The 21,240-nt window shown below is 44.5% G+C and overlaps 1 long non-coding RNA gene across 2 annotated transcripts in view; it reads left to right on the plus strand.

The window, feature by feature from the left end:
* LOC136826948 (uncharacterized) overlaps positions 1-18,224 on the plus strand; it is a 29,604-nt gene extending 11,380 nt beyond the window's left edge. For both annotated transcript variants that reach the window (XR_010849763.1, XR_010849764.1), the window contains exons 2-5: positions 12,103-12,198; positions 14,100-14,181; positions 16,425-16,749; positions 17,660-18,224. This is a non-coding gene — a long non-coding RNA (uncharacterized lncRNA). The remainder of the gene's footprint in view (positions 1-12,102; positions 12,199-14,099; positions 14,182-16,424; positions 16,750-17,659) is intronic.
* The last annotated feature ends 3,016 nt before the right edge of the window (positions 18,225-21,240 follow it).

Raw genomic sequence — 21,240 nt, forward strand, 5'->3', positions numbered from 1 at the left:
TGCAAAAAAAACAAGCAGGTAAAAGAGAACTGCTACTTTATTCAAGATCCAGGCAGTTTATATAGTGGCAGATTGGCGCCGTGCCGCGAAAGACAATGAGATCGTGAGTGACCTGAGGTCGATAATAATTAACAATAATATACAGCGAGCAAGTACACTTTACAATATAAAAACAGACAGAACTCAGATATGGATATAATCTTGATGCCTGTGAACGAAGAAATACAAGGTGCACAATTGACAACGGGTGAACAAATATATACATAGTTTAAATGATTGAATTTGTGTGACCTGGCACGTTAGGCGTGACCAATTGTATAGGCGAAGAAAATGGGACGCCACCACAGAAAAACTTGCTCAGCGGAGACTTAGCGAATGAAGCGTTCAGTGGAGACTTCGAAGACGGCTCTGTAGGTGACTTTACAAATTTTCCCCAAGACATGGGGACGATCTGATCAGTCTGCGCGATCTGCTGGGCGCTGAAGGGTGCATTTTACACGGCTGCGTGAGGGACAAGGAGCACTCAGTGCGTGAGGCTGCCTGACTGCGGTGAGGAAAAGGCTTTTTGGGGTGTCCGCGTGCCCGCTGCTTGCGGGGGCCTGGCTGTGGCGAAGGATGACCGGGTAGGGGTTGCGCTGCGGTGACGCGTGTGTCCTCCTCCAGGAGGGCGGGCTTGACCCAGTCTACCGATACCCAATTGTTCCTCCCGGAAAGTGCAAGTAGGAACGCCTTGTTATTCCGCTCCAGCACGCGGAAGGGGCCCCTGTAGGGTTTGGTAGGTGGCGGGCGGACGGCGTCATCCCTGACGAAGACGTGAGTGGTGGATGCCAGCCCTGGCGGTGTGAAAATGGCCAACCTGTTGGTATATGTCTGCTTGCAGGGGGCAAACTTGCTGCTACGTCACGGAGCCTCTGCAGCGATGGGTTGTGGCGATCTTCTGTCACAAGTTCGCCCGGGACCACAAGGACTCACCGTAGGTTTCTCAGCCGCGGACGGCACCGCCGCCCTGGGGCGGTCCTCCAAGCCGAGGATGACCCACGGCAGCTGATATTTCCAGTCCTTATGGCGGTGCAGCGGGCCATGAGAGACGCCTTCAGGGACCTTTGAAACCGTAATTCGACCAAGCCATTGGCCGCTGGGTTTAGGGCCGTGGTGGTGAGATGCGTTGTCCCCAGCAGCCAAGCCAGGGCGTATTATTTATCGGACAGGAAATTTATATTTTGTTGTCGGTTGTGATGTGGTCCGGACAAAAGGCTAGGCTGACCCAACTGGAGAGCAGGGCCTTCATTAAAGCGCTGGCGGTGGTTTTCTTGCATTGGTGTGGCTTCAGGCCACCTGAGTTGAAGCGATCTATCACCGTCAGGGAGATATCTGGACCCGCCTGATGGGGAAGGGGCTGACGACGTCGATGTGAATGTGGTTGGCGCCACCCTGGCTGCGGAACTCGCCTACCCCGACTGTTTGTGACGTCCCCACTTTGCTGGTTTGGCACTGCAGGCACTGTTTTGCCCAGGTCCTGGGTCTTTCTGCAACAAACCCGTGCCAGACGAATCCCTAACAGCAGCTTTATATTTGGCCAATGTCCTGCCGGAGGGATGTGAGAGGCCATGAATGATTTTCGAACATCATTCTGGTGGCGCGGAGGCTGGAACCAAGTTTAAAACCCAGTACTGATGTTGCAGAGGAGACTTGGGCCATGTAGGGTGAGGGACACGTCCCTCCACTTCAGGGAATGATAATTGTGAAGTAGGCTGGGGTTTCTGGTTCCGCGACCTGTTCCCTGGGGTTTCATGATCGTATTTTAAATGCAAAGCGTTCAGCTCGACTCTGAAGAGGGCGTCTGCCACAGGATTTTTCTTGCCGGGAGGTACCAAAATGGAGCAGGTGAATTTAATTATGGCTGAGAGGTGTTGCTGCTGCCTGAAGACCATGCGTCCCCTGCTTAGTGAAGGCGTGAACCAACGGCTGGTGGTCTGTGAAGATTGTGAAGGGTGTCCTCCAGGAGGAACTTGAAGTGCCGGACTGCTCGGTACACTGATAAACGCATTGTTCCCTGTCGAAGGTGCTGTAGTGGGCCTAAGCGGGGTTGAACTTGATGAAGAAGGCGATGAGCTGGGGAACGCCGTTGATGACCTGCTCCAGGACAGCACCACAGGAAGGGGGCGCTGGGATGCTAGTGTGCCAAGGCGGTTGCCTCGGCGAGGGCGGCCTTCGTCAGGGAGAAGGCTTGCTGCTAGCTGGGTCCCCACAACAAGGACTTTGGTTGGCCTTTCAGAACTTCCGTCAGGGGGCTGTGGTGTGCGCGATCCCTGGGATGAACCACCTGTAGAAGTTCACCATCCCGAGGAACTCCTAGACGGCCTTGACGGAGGTGGGGGTGGGGAACCTGGTGATGGCTGTTACCTTGGATGTGAGCAGGCGGACACCTGCCGGGATATCTCGTGACCCAGGAAGTCAGCTTTCTGGACGCCAAACAGTGCATTTGTCGCATGTTGACACAAAGAGGTTGTTCTCCTGCAGGCCCTGCAGGACTGCCGGATGTGTTTCTGGTGCTAACTTGGGACCTGGAAAATATGAGGATATCATCCATGTAGCAGGACGCAGAACTTCAGGTCCCCAGGATGCTGTCCATGAGCCGCTGGAAAGTCGCCCGGCATTCCTCAGGCCAAAGGTGGAGAAGGCAACACGTGGGACCCAAAGGCGTGATGATGGTGGTCTTTGGTATATCCTCTATAATGCGACTGGTACCTGAAAATAGGATTTTAAAAGATCTAATTTATTGAATATTTTTTCCCCGTGAAAAGGAGGTTGTGAGGTCCTGCATGTTCGGCAGGGTAGTGGTCGGGCTCCGTTTGATGTTAAGATGTCTGTAGTCCTGTTGAGGGTCTCCAGGAGCCATCCGGTTTCTGCACCATGTGGAGGGGGGAGGCCCACGGACTGAGGCTTTCTTGCAGATTCCCATCTGCTCCATTTCAGGTGAATGCATTTTGGCCTCCTGAAGGCGCTGTGGGGAAGCCTCCGAACTTCTGCATGTGTAGGGGGTATTAGATTTTTATATGATGGTATATGCCATGTTTGGCTGGGGCCTCAGGAGTTTGGCGGAGCTCGGGCCTGAACACGTCCGGGAACTCCGTCAGCAGCTGTGCATACTGGTGGGGGCGGCAGAGCAGATGGTGGGTGCCTTGGGTCCCATTGCCAAAGGGGGGACCTGCAGGAGTCGGTGTCGAGGAGGCGCTTCGCCCGGCGCCGACTGCCAACCGAAGTGAGCAAGGAAGTCAGCACCCAGGAGCGGGGTCCCGTCCACGACACACTTAAGTCCAGAATAACTCCGGCCAAGGATGGAGATGAATGGGGGCCTGGTGCCAAAGAGGATGGGGATCCATTGGCGGCCGTGGGGGCAGCCGGATCCGGTTCAGACAAATTTGAGGTCCTATGGATGCCGGGAAGATCGATCTAACGGAAATAAAATCGTTACCAGCATCATTCTGCCGGAGACGGTGTCGCCACGTTAAAGCCCTAATGATTTTTGGGCCTGGGTTTCAGCTGCCATGGCGGTCTGTCCTATTTGGCCGCCTCCCCCGTTTTGAACGGGCGAATGAACAGGGTGGGGGGGCAGTTCCGGGCATCTTTGCCAAAACCGCTTGTGGTAGTGGCACAGGCATGGAACTCACTTCTGTTGTGGGGCGGTGGCGCCCCAGACGACATTGACTTTCTGCTCCGCGCCTTCTTCCTGCTGGATGGAGTTCACTGGTAGTGTGCGCTGTTAACCGCCGTTGCCTTCACGCAGTCCGTCGGGTGCTGGGCGCCGTGTGGATGAGGACGTTGAGCTAGGCATGGTGTAGGTTGAGGAATCTGGGTGCGGACCTCTGGGAGGAGCTGGCGAAGGAAGATCTCCCTGACGGGCATTACTTGCCTGCTGCTTTCTAAAAATACCGTCGAAGTCTGGGAGTGAGAGCAGGTTTGATCATGCCCCATGACTCCATCGCGCTTAGATCCTGCTGCGGGTTGACGGCAAGGTTGATGGCGAGGCGGCCCGCCGCGAGTTGGTAGGGAGCACATCTCGAGGAGGGCTTCTTCAGGAGGTGGTATGTGAGGGGCGTGGCGGCGGACACCGCTGGATGAGTTTCCTATAGATTTCCTCCGGCATGGCGTTAAGGACTGTGTCAGCCTGCAGCACCTCGTTGGTAAGGTCCGTATTATCCTGAACTGGCTCTCGATACTTATTATACAGCCACATCGTTGGGGTCCTGAGTGAACGGTGGCAGTTATGAACAGGGAGGCTCGTGACTGTGCTGCCGGGCCGGGAGTGTGCGGGTGCGGGCATAGGTGTGGAGGAGCGTGAGAGCCCCGTCACGGAGCAGGCACGGGTGAGATGGGAGGAAAGTAGACAAAATTCCGCGAGGTTCGCGGTTAATTGCACGAGGGAGTGGGATGTCCACGTCCATGCTCGCTCTTTTGCCCTCTTAACTGGAGTGGGTACTCGCGCCAAAACTTTTTTCGGAAGCGCCATGCGAGTCCGTTACGACGCTAGCAAGTGATTTTTGCCAACGAGTCAGCACGCCCAAACGCTGGTTACAGCACACCGTAATTAGTCCGCTTAAGAGGCGAGTAAGTTCCTGGAGCCAAGATGAGTCCGCCGTATGGGTCCGCTAATGGCTCCAGGACTACTCCGGGGGTCACCACTGTTAGAGGTGCAAAAAATATGAGCAGGTAAAAGAGAACTGCTACTTTATTCAAGATCCAGGCAGTTTATATAGTGGCAGACTGGCGCCGTGCCACAAAAGACAATGAGATCGTGAGTGACCTGAGGTCGATAATAATTAACAGTAATATACAGTGAGCGAGTACACTTTACAATATAAAAACAGACAGAACTCAAATATGGATATAATCTTGATGCCTGTGAACGAAGAAATACAAGGTGCACATTTGACAACAGGTGAACAAATATATACATAGTTTAAATGATTGCATTCGTGTGACCTGGCACGTTAGGTGTGACCAGTTGTATAGGTGAAGAAAATGGGACGCCACCACAGAAAACTTGCTCAGCGGAGACTTAGCAAATGACGCACTCAGTGGAGACATCGCAGACGGCTCTGTAGGTGACTTTACACATTCTTCAGCTGAGATGAAAGGATAAAAAAAAAAAACTTTAGGAAAACTTAGTACTGCTGGTAAGACAGTTCTGAAATATGGATATTATTGTGGGGCAATTATTAGAAAAATTTAGTGTAGTCTGTTATTGGTGCATTGTTTGATGAATGTATGCTGGTACCTGTAACATTAAACCTTATCACAGAAATTAATTTACAAAAGTTTAAAAAAAGTGTAGTTGCAAGACCTTAAGGTAACAGCCCTTGAAATTGAAAGTACTGTATTCATCAGTAAAATAATTTGTGGTTCCTAAACCTATACTGCTGTTATTAATACTAAATTTGTTCATGCCACTTACCTGACAGATATATATATAGCTGTATTCTCCGAAAGGGACCGACAGAAATTCAAAAACTTACGGCAACACGCAGATGGGCCAGGTGGTTAGTACCCATTCCGCTGGGAGGCGGCATTAGGAACCATTCCCATTTTCTATTCAGATTTTCTCTGTCGCGGTATTGTCAACACCTGTTGTCAATACCTCCGCCGTTGGATTTCGTAAAACTTTTCCACTAAGTATTCTGATTGTCTTTTGGTTTTGACTTTGGCTTTGTGGATTGGCATACGCTTTTTTTGGACTTTTTGATTTTGGTTTTGGCTTTTTCCTTGAACAAGATGTCTGGATCTAGTTCTGCTAGTTTCAGGTGTGTGTTGTGAAGGAGTGTAAGGTGAGGCTACCGAAAGCTTGGTAGACCCTCACACAGTATGCATGAGATGTAGAGGGCATGTCTGTATGTTGGATGATCGCTGCAAGGAGTGTGAATCGTTGCCTGATTCTGATTGGAAGGCTTACGATTCTTATGTTCGCAAGCTAGAGCGTGATCGTGTAAGGAGGTCTTCCTCCAGGAGTGTGTCGGTAGGTGGGAGTCAGGTATTAATTTATCACCTGTTAACCCTACTAATGCTCCTTTCCCTGTAGAGTCGCCTTCTAACCCTGTGATTGCGTCTGCGGAAGGTAATGCCTTATCGCGAGATTTTGAACTCCATTCATTTAGTTTTGGAGTCTAAAGTGTTGGCGATCGAAAGTGCTGTGAAGTGTAGTGATCCCCCAGTGTTGTGGAGGGCGTCAGATCGGCCCTATAATGCCTCTAGGCCTAGACCTCTGCCGAACTCCCAGGACTTAGGGAATGGGCATGTCGAAAGCCGCAAGAGGGTTACGGGACCCCCACCGATCTGGCGTCCTTCTCGCAGACCTTGTTGACGTCTCCCAGGCTGCCAAGGATCGTGCTCGCACGCATCCTTAGAGATTGCTTTTTCGTCCTCCGAGGCGTCCTCTCCACTTAAGGGGTCACGTTCTCGGTTGGACTCTCGTCCTTTCAAGAGGAGCCACGTTGAAGAAGGACGCTTTTTCTCCTCTTTCCCGTGCCTTGAATCTTCTCCCGACTGGCTGCGAGATTTGCCGCCGCAGAAGAGGACCAGGATTTCTTCGGAGGAGGACGTGGCTGAACGTCCCAGCCGCACCAAGAAGAGAGCCCCTGTCGCTCTTGATAGAAGGAGGAGGACGTCTCCTTCCCCCTCTTCTTCTCATAAGAGCAGCCCTTCTCCTGATAGGGCTTCCTCTCCTTCGAAGCGTCTTATCCAAGATATGCAGCGGCAGTTAGCTTCCCTTCTCGCTGCTAAGGAGAAGGAAGACCGTGGCGCCGCAAAGGATTTGTCGCTGCCAGTTAAAAGGTCTAAGAGGTCTCTCCTCTCCTTCTCTTCGTTCGTTCTCTCCCCTGCGGTTTCCTGTAGTCGCCCTCATCGTTCTGCGGATCATCAGCTCTCCTTGCCCCGTCGTGACTCGCTGGTTGATCAGGACGCTCCTCTTGCAGCTAGGCTTGCCGCTAGTAAGAGTTCGCGCCAAGACGCTCTTCTTGCCTCTCCCCCTGCTTCTCGCTCTCGTTTTGGCGTTCGGCAGGACGCCCCCCAGGACGCTTCTCGTTATTCCCGATCCCTGCATGACGCTCTTCGGGACTCTCGTCAAGAAGCTCGGCAGCTCGCTCGTCAGGACTCTCGTCAGGACGCTCGGCAGCTTGTGAGACAGGACGCTCTTCAGGACGCTCGGCTGCTTATGAAGCAGGACGCTCGTCAGGACGCTCATCAGGACGCTCGTCAGGACGCTCCTCAGGACGCTCGTCAGGACGCTCGACAGGACGCTCCTGTACGAGTTGTTCCCGATTTTTCGGCAGCTTCTTCCCACGAGAAGAGGTCTCTGGGCCGAATTGGACCCAAAGGTCTTTGTCTCTCTCTAGCCCCGGAAGACTCTCCTGTCGCTCCTGTCGTAGAGGCTGATTTGTCTCAGGAGTCGGACTCTGCAGAACAAGAACAGCCCCCTCTTTCGTCTTTCTCCGACTACCGGGTTTTGGCTAGCATGCTGAAGGAGCTTTTCCCCGATAAATTTCAGCCTTCTGCTCCTCTTTCCCCTCCTTCGCAGTTAGCTTCTTCGAAGGCGAGGAAATCGCCCGGCTTCCTTCAAATGAAGACTTCTCTGGCTACCAGAAAAGCTCTCAAGAGAGTCAATGCGTGGATGGAAGATAGGAAGTCTCAGTGGAAATCTTCCTTCGCTCTCCCCCGTCTAGATTGTGGGAAAGCTGGAATGTGGTATGAGACAGGAGAGAGGAAATTGGCTCAAGAGTTCCTTCTTCCTCTCAAGGTGATTTTGCGAGCCTCGTTGATGCGTCAGGAGGTCTCTTCTTCTTCAGCGAAGGTGTCTTGGACTCTTTCTGAGACCGACCACCATCTGAAAGGACTTTTCAAGTCTATGGAGGTTTTTAACTTTCTGGACTGGTGCTTGGGGGCCTTGGACTTAAGAACTCGTAGTCCGGATTCCATTTCTCTGGGGGAGCTGTCCAGTGTACTGTCGTGCATGGACAAGGCCGTCAGGGATGGCGCTGATGAACTGGCTTCACATTTTGGTACAACCCTTCTAAAGAAGAGGGCTTTGTACTGCAATTTTGCTGCCAAGTCAGTTTCTCCTGTTCAGAGGGCTGAGTTACTTTTTGCCCCTCTTTCTAGCCATCTCTTCCCAGCCGCTTGTCAAGGATCTCGCCTCCAGCCTTAAGGAGAAGGCTACTCAGGATCTCCTGGCTCAGTCTTCCAGACGTCCTAGTGGTCCCTTCTACGTCTTCTTAAAGGACTTCCAAGAGACAGAAGCCCTTTCGTGGGAGATCTTCCTCCTCTAGACCCTTTTCGCGAGGAAGAGGTCTCTCCAGAGGCGGAGCCCCTTCTTCCCAAAGGGGCAAGAAGTGACTTTCATCACCTCCAGACACCAGTAGGAGCCAGGCTTCTCCTGTATTCGGAAGCCTGGAAAGTAGAGAGGGGCGGATTCCTGGTCCTCAATGTAATCTCAAAAGGTTACAGGATCCCTTCCTCGAAAAACCCCCTGTCCTCTACTCCCAGAGATCTGTCGCCTTCTTACCGTCCGGGGAAGCAACAGATTCTTTTAGATCTGCTGGAAGAAATGATCCAGAAGAGGGCCATAGAGCGAGTCCTGGATCTGGAGTCTCCAGGTTTTTACAATCGTCTCTTCCTGGTTCCAAAACAGTCAGGGGGGTGGAGACCAGTCCTGGACGTCAGCAGACTGAACAACTTTGTCGTCAAAGAGAGGTTCAAAATGGAGACGCCCCAGTCGGTTATCAATGCACTGCGACCAGGCGATTGGATGGTCTCTCTCGACCTACAGGACGCGTATTTTCATGTCCCCATTCATCCTCAGTCGAGAAAGTTTTTGAGGTTTGTCCTTGGGGGAAGAGTGTACCAGTTCAGAGCTCTCTGTTTCGGACTGAGTACAGCTCCGATGGTGTTCACAGTCCTGATGAGGAACGTTGCCCGGTGGCTTCATCTTGCCGGCATAAGGATATCGCTCTATCTAGACGACTGGCTCATCCGAGCCTCATCGGAACAAAGGTGTCTGGAGGACTTGCTTTCAACTTTGAAACTGACAAAGTCCCTGGGACTTCTTGTAAATTTAGAGAAGTCTCATCTGATCCCCTCTCAGTCCATTCTTTATCTGGGGATTCGGATGGATTCAGCGGGTTTTCGAGCCTTTCCATCCCAGGAACGTCAGCAGCACTGCTTCGAAAAAGTTTCGGCCTTCCTGGGGAAAGAAACATGCTTGGTGAGGGAATGGATGAGTCTGCTGGGGACCATTTCATCACTGGAGAAGTTTGTTTCCTGGGAGGTTGCATCTCAGACCCCTACAGTTCTTTCTGGCGGACAACTGGAAGAACAAGGAGGACTTAGAAGAGTCTCTCAGGATCTCTCTCTGTCAAGGACCATCTTCGGTGGTGGCTCGATCCTTTAAAGTTGGCAGAAGGGGTCTCTCTCTATCTTCAGAGCCCCGACCTAGTGTTGTTTTCCGGACGCGTCCCATGTCGGGGATGGGGAGCAACACTAGGGGAGGAAGTGTCAGGCACCTGAAAGGGGAACAGGTGTCCTGGCACATAAATCTAAAAGAACTGAAAGCGATTTTCCTGGCTCTTCAGTTCTTCGAAGATCAAGTTGCAGGTCGGGTGATTCAAGTCAACTCCGACAACACCACGGCCCTGGCGTACCTCAAGAAACAGGGAGGTACTCATTCTCGGTCCCTGTTCTTGATCGCCAAGGAGATCCTGCTTTGGGCACTATCTCGCCGGGTGACGATTCTCACTCGTTTTGTAGCAGGGGTCGAGAATGTACGCGCCGACCTTCTCAGTCGACAACATCAGCTTCTGCCAACAGAATGGACTCTGAACGCAGAAGTGTGTCAGGACCTTTGGAAGCTTTGGGGTCGTCCCCTGGTGGACGTTTTCGCGACTTCAAGGACCACAAGGCTCCCCCTTTACTGCTCTCCAGTTCTCGACCCGGGAGCCCTAGCAATAGATGCCTTTCTCTGGGACTGGAAGGGTCTAGATCTGTACGCCTTTCCCCCATTCAAGATTCTGGGGGAAGTCGTCAGAAAGTTTGTAGCCTCAGAAGGGACGAGAATGACTTTAATCGCTCCTTTTTGGCCTTCAGCAGAATGGTTCCCAGAGGTCATGTCTCTCGTGGTGGACTTTCCAAGAACGCTTCCTTTGAGAACAGATCTTCTCAAACAACCCCACTTCGAGAGGTACCACAAAAACCTTCCCGCTCTGAGTCTAACTGCATACAGACTATCGAGAAGTTGCTCAGAGCGAGAGGTTTTTCTAGACCAGTGGCTAAGGCGATCGCTAACGCCAGGAGAGCCTCTTCCAGCGCAGTGTACCAGTCCAAGTGGATCATTTTCAGGAAGTGGTGTAAATTTAAGGGAATTTCCTCCACCACGACCTCTCTTTCCCAGATAGCGGACTTCCTTTTATATCTGAGAAAGGATTTGAACCTGGCAGTCCCTACCATCAAAGGCTATAGAAGTATGCTGTCGACGGTCTTCAGGCATAGAGGCCTGAACTTATCGGACAATAAAGACCTTCATGATCTTCTTAGGTCTTTTGAGACGTCTAAGGTAGCCTCCCTAAAGTTACCTTCGTGGAACTTAGATGTGGTTCTACAGTTCCTGATGTCAAAGAGGTTTGAACCTTTAAATTCTGCTTCCTTCAAAGATATAACCAAGAAAGCTATTTTCCTAACTGCTCTGGCGACGGCGAAGAGAGTTAGTGAACTTCAAGCGTTCAGCAAGATTATAGGTTTCAGAGGCCCTAATGCTGTCTGTTCTCTGAGCCCCAATTTTCTTGCTAAGAATGAGAACCCGTCTTCCCCTTGGCCCAGGTCCTTCAAATTAAGGGTCTGACTGAACATCACTGGACAAGAACCTGAGAGAACCCTGTGTCCTGTCAGGGCTCTAAAATTTTATTTGCAGAGGACCCAGGATTGTAGAGGTCCTTCTAGCAATCTTTGGTGCTCCGTTAAGAGGCCTGATATACCTCTCTCAAAAAATGCTCTGGCGTTCTTTCTACGAAGCACCATCATAGACGCCCATTCCAGTGTTGTAGACGAAGATTTGAGAACTTTCAAGGTTAAGGCTCACGAAGTGAGAGCCATTGCTACCTCAGTGGCCTTCCAGAAAAACCAGTCTCTCAATGACATTCTGGGTGCCACTTTTTGGCGAAGCAATTCGGTCTTTGCTTCTCATTATCTCACAGAAGTGAAGACGTCCTATGAGAATTGCTGTGCGCTGGGACCTTACGTTTCCGCAAATACGATCTTGGGAACAGAAAGCGACTCTCATCCTCTCCTTTAGTTTTGTTTTGGTGTGTTTTTAAATATTTCTTGTGTTGATTTTTATGGTCGTTGGGTCTCCACCAGTGGTGGTCGCCCCAGTCCTTAGTTTATGTTAATCTTTTTGACGTAACTAGGCTTGGTCAGGTGGTTGTTAGTTTGTCGCTTACCCTCAAAGTAAGGTCATATGGTCTAGTCACATTGTGGTCTCGCCCCCGTTGACAGATCATCTAGATTCCACCAGCTTTATAGGTCTCTACCTCGCTGGAGTTTTCTAGTAAAGCAGAAGCAGGCTTGGGTGACAGTAATCACGAAGTCAGCAATGCTAACAGGTAAGGAACCAAGGCGTCAATCGCCTACATAGTTTTGTTTCCTAAATCCTATTCTGTCTCTTCCCACCTCCAATGGTGGGATTCAGCTATATATATATCTGTCAGGTAAGTGGCATGAACAAAATGATATTTTTATGATAAAATAAAGTTTGTTCATACTTACCTGGCAGATATATATAATCATAGTACCCGCCCTCCTCCCCTCAGGAGACAGTAGATCTAGTTTCTAGAAAATCTGAATAGAAAATGGGAATGGTTCCTAATGCCCGCCTCCCAGCGGCGGGAATGGGTACTAACCACCTGGCCCATCTGCGTGTGCCGTAAGTTTTGAATTTCTGTCGGTCCTTTCGGAGAATACAGCTATATATATATCTGCCAGGTAAGTATGAACAAACTTTATTTTATCATAAAAATATCATTTTCATAACTCATCGAATTAAAAAGTATATATTATTTTCAGAGGTGACCTGAAGGATGTGAAGGGAACTAATCAGCCATGAGAGCAAGTAGTTAAAGCCTATTAGCAGGCCAGAACAGTTGTTCATCTGGATGGAAGGTATGTTATTTGCTGAAGTACTTGCTTTTATTGATGGTCACATTGCAATCTTTGGTTTTAACTATTCTGATGTGTGGATTCTCGTGAATATGGAGGCTGTGATTCACTCTGAAATTGTGTAATACTGTACAGTACTGTATTACATGGCACAATGAACGTTGCAGTTTACCCATTAACTATTGCAGACTCAATTTTCCTTGTAAAATTTACAATTTTTAAATCTACAGTTTAAATTTGTCAGGCGCGCGCACACACACACACACACACACACACACACACACACACACACACACTCTCTCTCTCTCTCTCTCACAGCATGTTACATGTCAACTTTATGACCATAGTGAAATGGTTGATTGTATGATTTAAAGGGGAACTGATAGCCAGCTCAGTGGTCTTGTTAAACTATTATAATAATAGGGAAACTAAAGTTTATAAGTTAGAATTCCAACAAAAGTGAAAGTAATATAATAGGACTTTTTATATTTTTTGTGACTGAATAGCTGTTTTCCTGCTATTTAAATTTTCTTGGTTAACGTGAACTCAAGATTGATTTTGATGGGATGTAGACATCTTTGAAAGATCTGAGAGAGATACTAGCTGACTTACATCTGCTTAGAGAAATTGAACTCTTCTGTGTGATAGTGTTGATTTTTTTACATACATTCATGATGAAAGGTTATTGGGTTGTCATGGTTGTTAATGTTGTCTTTTTTTTATGCTACAAGTAGACATGAAATACATGGTATCACACACTTATGCTTTTAAGCATGAACTCCCAGGTGGTCCAATCTTTGTCTTTACTGTCTGCATTAAATCTGTGCCTTCCTACTGGCCCTTGTAATGGTGCTACTTAATCTTTCTTGTCACATGTCAAAACCATGTCAGTTTTTGATATATGACTGTATTTGATAGCCTTTGGGTCTTTCTCATTATGGAGCAGGACTTGTTTGTGATCATACAATCAAGTTTTGAATTCAGTTTGTATCTGTGTATTTGGTATTTTTAAGAAATTTTGAGCTTTCAAAGCAGGCAGTAGTGTAAATGAGAAGGATATAAACATTATTGGGTATTGCCGACTGCTTTAGTTTTTTTAGTTGCAGGAACATTATGTATAGATTGCAGTCTTCATTGCACCAAAAGGCTTTTTAGTTTTAATCGCATGTCCCCCAAAAAATAAAATCCTTTTCATTGCTGGAGGGAAGGAATTAGCAGCTTACATCATGACCACTGAGTTGCCTTTGCTAGAATCTCATACAGCAGGTCTTAAGGATTATATCTTAACCATTTTTGGATTCCAGTGATGTACCATTTTCTTCCAGTTCGGAACTGTTAAGATTCCACTTCCTAAATTGTCCAGTTTTAATTTATTAAGATTCCAAATACAAGGAAACAGGCAGAACCCGGTTAACGGCGGGGCTTCTGTCCCTGGCCACCAAGAGCCAAGAACTGAAAATCGGCGATAATAGCGCCGAAATCCCCGCGGCGCTATTAACTGGATATCAGCCCTGAAATCCCCGCTTTAACGATGCCGTTAACCAGATATCGGTGCCGAAAATGTGGTTAACGACATCGATAGCAAGCCCAGTAACACTGAAGAGCTGTTAACCGATGCCGCCCATAAGCGGGGACTGCCTGTAGTTATATTTTATGGGGAAAATTGGTAATGCTGCAGAATAGTTGCATACAAGTTGTGCACTTCTTCTGCACTTTTACTGGAATCTGTTCATAACAAACCAATGAACTGTACATAATGTTGCAAGACATTACAGGCACCTCAAGCTCTCTCAGGTCTGTTGATATTACTGTAGAATTTTGTAAGGAGATAAATGGAGGTAATTTTAGAAATTAAAGGTGTACTGTATTTTTTTTTGTTATTTTATTGTATAATTTTTTTCCAGGAAGCTTCAGGTGAAGGGTGTAAATTGAAGTTGATCGCTCAACTTTCAGGGCTAAGAGATGTGTTCAGCGTTTGTGTGGAAGGTTAGTATCATCTAGTTGAAAAGTTTAGTTGTTATATGTGATCACTTGTTTAAACAAATTAAGGTAAAATTTCACAGATATTTATTTTGGATATACTATTAAATATCTACCATGCATAATCTAGGCATTATTTATTGCACTGAGACTGTTGCTTACCAGTTTGATATCTCCATTTTACAAATTGTACAGCCAAAAGTATATGCACATGATTTCACAGAGTTTGTTACTTTTCTTAATTGAGCTTGACTTTCAAAACTAAGTACCATCCAGCACAAATCCTTACGGTATTGTACATCTGTATAGTGAATGAGGTCTGGTACCAAATTGTGACATCCATTAAAACAAGTAATTTTTGCTCTTCAACTCTACCACAGTCGTAGAACTGGTGTTTGACGCTCCCCATCCAGCTGTCATATGCTGCACCACATTCCTGAAGATTTCTAGTACAGGGACAGTACTTAGTTATCCAAACTCACATCCTCCTACCTACTTCTAGCATAGTCTACCACATGGCACTTAAGTCTTCATTAATCAGTTAGTGTGCAGATGCTAAAATTTAAGTGACCCATTCTAGGCTACCATGCCAGTTTAAATGAAGATGTAATGCTATATAGTAATGCTATATATCACTTAAGCACTTCGTATTCAGCAAGCAGGTTTAATATAAAATGATGCCTCCTATGCAGTTCCAGAGTCAGGTTTGATATAATTGCTTGCAGTAACCATTACGAAAGATGGAATCCATGTAAGGAAGGGCTTCTGAGGGGTAATAACACATTCCCATAGGGATAAGCTATTCTCCTAGTTTTCTGTTAAATCATTTTTTCACTTGGTAGATAATGGGCCATAAAGTATTGGTTTGTTGTTCTCAAGAATAAATATTTAAGCTTCAAGGGGTTAGAGAGCATGCCTTCACTTTTCAGAACATCACTTGGGTGTAGCTTTGTTCGACAGCAAAGGTTCGAGTAGGAAAGGGTGATTATATTATACGGAATGAATCTTGCCTAGTGTTAAAGTTAACTTTATCTTCATGCCGCTTGGTGCAATCGACATTTAAAAAAATCGAAATATGCTTTGCTAACTCGCTAGGACTGTCTCTGTATTCGTTTGTTTCCCACCAGATGGTGCTGGAATGTTTACTTTCTGTCATGTTTCCTCATGCCGTGTTAAACATACATTCATGATCGGCTATTGACTTATATTTTTATGATTTCTGGCAAATTTCTCCTGTACGGTATTGTGATTGTTTTCTGTTTTTGCCTTATGTCATCTGCAACAAGCAGAGATAAAAGCATTAGACTATAGAAAAGAGTTTGTGAAAATTGATTGTTTGGGTTTTGCCGATAACAACATAGCCTAGGTTGGCAGCCATGTTAGACCCGCTGCCCAGGCTCGAGTGTGTTTTATTATAGTGTAGTAGAGGTATGAAGCGAAAGCATAAATCTTTATCTATGCTAGTAAATGTTTTCTATTCTTCCCCTTAAGTTAACGAATGTTTAGTATTCATTTTCCTCGATAGATGCTAGTGTGCTTTTCTTTCCTTTTTTGATGACATTCAAATGCAACGAGTGATCGCCGAAATTCATTTTTTTTGTCTTGTTACCCTCTACAATCAAAATAAATGACGAAGAAACTAATAGCGATAATTAATAAAGATTAAATTTAGAAGGTGAAAGTCACTAATGATATTCTGCAGATCGAGAAAAGTTTTAAACAATATGTGGCGCCGTCCTTGTGGCCGCTCAATGATCTAATGGTGGCTTATTCAAAATTGAGCCAAACCACTGGAGTTGCAGACCACAGAATGCCAGTTTTAAGAGGTTCGGCTGTAGTAGTATGTATTAAGCATTTATATAGACTAACATCTTCGGTTATCTATGGCAGTAACAAACCCCTAATTAGTGTTATGCTATGCAGCTGAACCAAACTGCAGTAGAAGGAGCAGCATTGAATATCAAATGTTCCCATTGGTTTGTAATCGGGGTTCAAATGCCTTAGCTGTGAATATCAATTGGGTTGCATTTTTGAAACGCCTGTACAAAAAATCTGTGTCTCTCCTTGAAAGTTGTTTGATTAATAGGCCAAGTTTGTATTTATGCCAAATGTATTTTTAAATGCCTACAAGAATAAATTTGATGTTCTTTGAAAAGACTCTCATGTTCTGAAGATATTGAGAGTTCCAATGCTTGAGCCATCTTGTGTAGTAGAAAGCATGTGTAATAGGTTAAGAATTTCTTTTGCAGCTTGTACCAGAGGGAGAATGGATGGAAAATTATACTTGAGATAAAGTTGAGGTAAAGTGGTGGAAATTGGAGAGAGCGGTACTAGAGAAAAGTTCTGGAACAGAAGAGGCCCTTGATAAAGGGCTGCTAATGACATTATAACAGCTTGGAGTATGATGGGCAGAAGAGGACTCTTAACACAGGAGGTAATTGGGAAGGGCTTAACAAAAATTGAGCCATCGAAATGGGAGAGAAGAAATGGAAAACTTGAGTTGCCAGGAAAAGGAGGAAAACAACTCAAAGTAAGCAAATAGAAGAACCCTAAAAAAAGGGGTTCAGAATTAAGGTAAGTTTATTATAACTTGTTTATGCATGATGGGTTACTTGTACCTTTTTAACCCTATTGCCAATTGGCTCTTGTCATACCTTTTCAACCCTATTGCCAGTTGGCACTGTCATACCTTTTCAACCCTATTGCTAGTCGGCACAGTCGTACCTCTTTAACCCTATTGCCAGTCGGCACAGTCGTACCTCTTTAACCCTATTGCCAATTGGTAGTGTTGGTTAGTCTGGATAGTAAGGTAACACCTCCCCATTTGAATGAAACAACTATGCTCTTACAAAGCCTATGACCTTGACAAATTTTGTTGAATGATTTTATGCACAGGCATTGCATGGGTAATTATGAGACATCTTTTAAATTAAACAGTTTGGTAGCCTATAGTATGTTTTGTCTGATGACAGTTTGGTAGCCTATAGTATGTTTTGTCTGATGAATGTTAAATTTTAATTAGCTGCAGCGTTCAAGTTTATCCTTTTACATTCTCAGGCTGTTACATTTGTATTTGAACTTCTTACTTGCAGATAGGTCCCTAGGGGAGTATGAATTAGAAAGAAATTAGTTTTACATTGAAGCAATTTAACTTCTGAAGACTTAAATTCCCATTATACTGCAAAATGTAAAGAAACTGTTTACAGTAGTAAAAACTTGGGCTCAATATTGTATTTTTAAACCCTTTGCTCATAACTTTAACATTTGAAGCTACATTGAACTGCACAAGTTCAAGAAGCAGTAGTAGTCTTAAATGCTGATTGTTTGAAATTTGTATAGATTCCTTGTTCATTAATGTGTTATTGAATGATTTTTAAAGGACGAAAAAGTTTCAACTTTACAGCTATTGCAATTTTGTCTTTTAAAAATCTATCAAGACCATTTACAAAAGTTACCATGTAAATGTCTTAAATATTTTTTTCAGGAATTCGGCATACATGAGAAATAATTGGAAATTGGAAAATGAAGTGCAAAGGAAAGTTTCTACTGGTTAGCAGCCATATATTTCGGCCGAAGACATACATGATGGCAGATGAACAGGATAAGGTGTGAAGAAGATGTCAAGGTTTTAGGGAAGTTAATATGGAAAGAAGCTCACCTGAGAACGAAAAGTTTTTGTCAAAAGTGAGATGAAGAGGGTTCTGTTCTCAGATTTGGAGATGGAACCCTGTGTAAAGTGAAAGAAATGCTTTACCACAGAGATTGAACATGCACATTGTATGCTGACTACAGCAGTAAAGGTCATTCATTAAGAGGAAATTCACTACATCCTTCAAAAGAAAGGAGGTCATTGGCAGAGCCATAGAGTGGTGTAGGGATGTTTACCGGATGACTGGTGGCAAAATTTGGCAGCCTTTATTTCATTCGTATCATGTCTTCCTGTTAACATCATTCTTGTACCAAAATAAGTTCTTGGTAATGCTAATGACCGACCACCTTTCTTTTGAAGGAGGTAGTTAAGTTCCTCTTAGTGAATGAAGGTCACAGTGCTGTAGTCTCACCACAGAATGTGTATGTCAGTCTGTGGTGAGGCATCTTTCACTTCACTAAAGTAATTTGCCATCTATCTAAATAGCTTTTTTTTTTTTCTTCCTACCATTAGACAAACAAAACCTGTATTTTTGTGTTTAGAGAATTTAGAGTTTTTTGATAATGGGGGGAAATGAAATGTTGAAATGTGCAATTTAGACTTTATTGCCAAGATGAATGGAACCTATTTACAGAAAAACCTTTAGGGTTACAAAAGTGAAAAAAATCCATTTTAATGGAAAAAAATACCATCTGCAAAATATTTTAGCATATAGGAAGTTCTCGAAAACCAGACTGGTTTTCGAGAACTTCCTATATGCTAAACGTTTTTATTCAGACTGAATAAAAACATAAGTTAAACAATGCTATTTCATTTCTTTATGATTCCAGATTGTCCAAACATCAGTTCTCTGGAAACATCGTGGCACAGAGGCTGCTTGTGGGTCTTCCAAACTGGTGAATTTGGTGGTTCTTTAGTCATTCCAGAAATTGCTCTCCATTGTTTAATACTTGAGCGGAGCATAATGAGGAAGGAGAATCATGTGGCTTTAAATCGGAAGGGATTCTAAATTTATTTTGGCAGCTAAACAAAACTGTTTGTTTAGCTGCCAAAGTAAATTTAAGATTCTCTTTTGACTGGCCACCTGCTTCTGCTTCCTCATTCCGCCCTGCACAAGTATTAACAACGGAAGAGCAATTTCTGGAACAAACGAAGAACTATCAAGTTCACCAGTTTTGGAGACTCAAGCAGTAAGACAAACTACCAATATGCCAGCCTCTACTGTGCCACGATGTTTCCAGAGAACTGCTAGCAGACTAGTGAGCAATTCTGGAGTAACCTGAAAGAATAAACAAGCGGTTTTATAACTTCCATTTTCAAAGATTGTGTTATGTAAACATTATTTCTATGTTCATTCAGGCTGAAGAGGCAAAAGTGATTGCAAGCTTCCTGTATAAAGTAATACACAGACTGTTGTTTACATGGGAATAGAGAAAAAAAAGTTCATATAAGTCCCCACCCAAACCAAATCGGAACAGCTCATTGCACCTACCTAATTTCAAAGAAAAACAGGTTATTAATGAATTAAGTTTTTGCCCATACTGAAATAGAATAAAGATCCGTCTCCATCTACAAAGGTTTGCTAGTAAATTTAGATTCTTGCCAATAAATTTAGATTCCACATTTGTCAAATGTCAGTATAAGCCAATGACTATAGATTGTTCACAAACCAAACATACTAGTATAACCTCAAAACTTAAGTCTTCACTGTGTTCAAATAGAGTAACTTAACACTAGATACAGTAACATCTTATAAAAAAAAAATTAAAGTAAGGACAAACACCACAAATAGGCATCATAAGTGAACAATTTCATACATATTCCAAAGTACATGTTGCACAACCAAATTTGACTAAGGCCAAACAATATTTGCTAGATGCTGCAAAACTTGATTATAACCAAACTATATATCTAGAGAAAATGAAATTTACCCATCAGCTTTGCAAGCCATAAAAACCTAGTGGATTTAGCTTTTTATTCTACAGTTGTTAAGACTAGTTTATTCTTAATAGAAGAGTGCTAAATTACTAAGAAATACTTGGGTAAAGCAACTTTCTAGACCACTGAAGCAGTGTTGTAGAAATAACTTGTAAACTAGAAAAAAAAAAAGGTAAATTTTGAGGAATGAGGAAAGTCATGCTATTATGTGGCCTCCAGTTACGAGTTCCCATTTAAAGAAAAAGCTATTGCAGCCTTCATACCATACATTAACAGTTTCTAATCCTTAAGCATTAGTTTATCCAAAGTTGATTCAACAGTTAGCCCCACCCAAGTCACTTATCAAAGTTCCAAGTGTCGCCGAAACCACCTCTCAGCTTGTGCGTAATTTGACCTGACTTTCCTTTATAATTTCTGCTAATTTTAAGGACCAAAGAATCTTATTTGAGGTGGTTAAACTCAATTTTAGTATTTATCACTACCCAAAAACTACTTTCCTCATCACTCTGGTGTCATGCTTACCACATTCACGACTGTATCCTGACTATAATGCTGCAATGGAGCAGTTTGCTAGAAAAGCAAAATATTTTTTGTTTTTGCTGTAAACTGAAACAGCATTTGAAACAACAAATCTTTTGAAACCAAAATGACACTGCTAACCTGCGTAGGCCAACCGAATCTTAACTGCATTACAAGCTACAATGTTTTTCGGAAAAATTTTGAATTCATTCCAAAAGTGCATTTTAATGTGAAAAATTTTTCCAAGTAAACTTAAAATCTGTAAACAGAGTGCCCAGTAAATACGCAATTAAATCTACACGGAACCTGAATTCCAGCCAACAGCCATTCCAAGAGATTTTACTCCCGTCTTAGAAGACCCAACAAAGGATTTAAGATGTTTGAGTCAAGGGATGCAAAAAAAAAAAAAAAAAAAAAAAAAAAAATGCAAACCCCAGTTTTCAACATTCTTCATTCAAATTCATTTCCTAACAAACTAATACCATATTCATGATTTGGCTGACCCTAAAAAACTGGCTTAAAAAACATGTCCTACTTCAAATCACGATATTGACAGGATAATTCAGCCAGTTATGATAAACACTCGACTAGCAGTTAAATAAATTACAAGGAAATTTCAGAAAAAAAAAAAGACTTCCACGAACCGTCCAAGTAAAAACGTGCAGAAACACAATGCATAAATTTAAGTTTCCAGAATGTTTGATTCACAAGCCAAATCTAAAACCAGACCCAGATTATTAGACCTAAGAAAATTAAGTTCTGTGATGAAAACTTAGTGGAAAACATTAATTCTTAATGAGTACTACCTTTTACTTTCAACTATAGCTGAAAACCTTGAAAACAGCTACTTTTGTTTCCAGAAGATAAATCTTGACTGGTAAAGTTTCTGAACTCGAAACATTCTCCTGACCTCAATACACACTAGTTAAACTATATAGTAAGAAACAACCACAAATTAT

Source organism: Macrobrachium rosenbergii, chromosome 41 (assembly GCF_040412425.1).
Source record: "Macrobrachium rosenbergii isolate ZJJX-2024 chromosome 41, ASM4041242v1, whole genome shotgun sequence".
Taxonomy (NCBI): Eukaryota; Metazoa; Arthropoda; class Malacostraca; order Decapoda; family Palaemonidae; genus Macrobrachium; species Macrobrachium rosenbergii.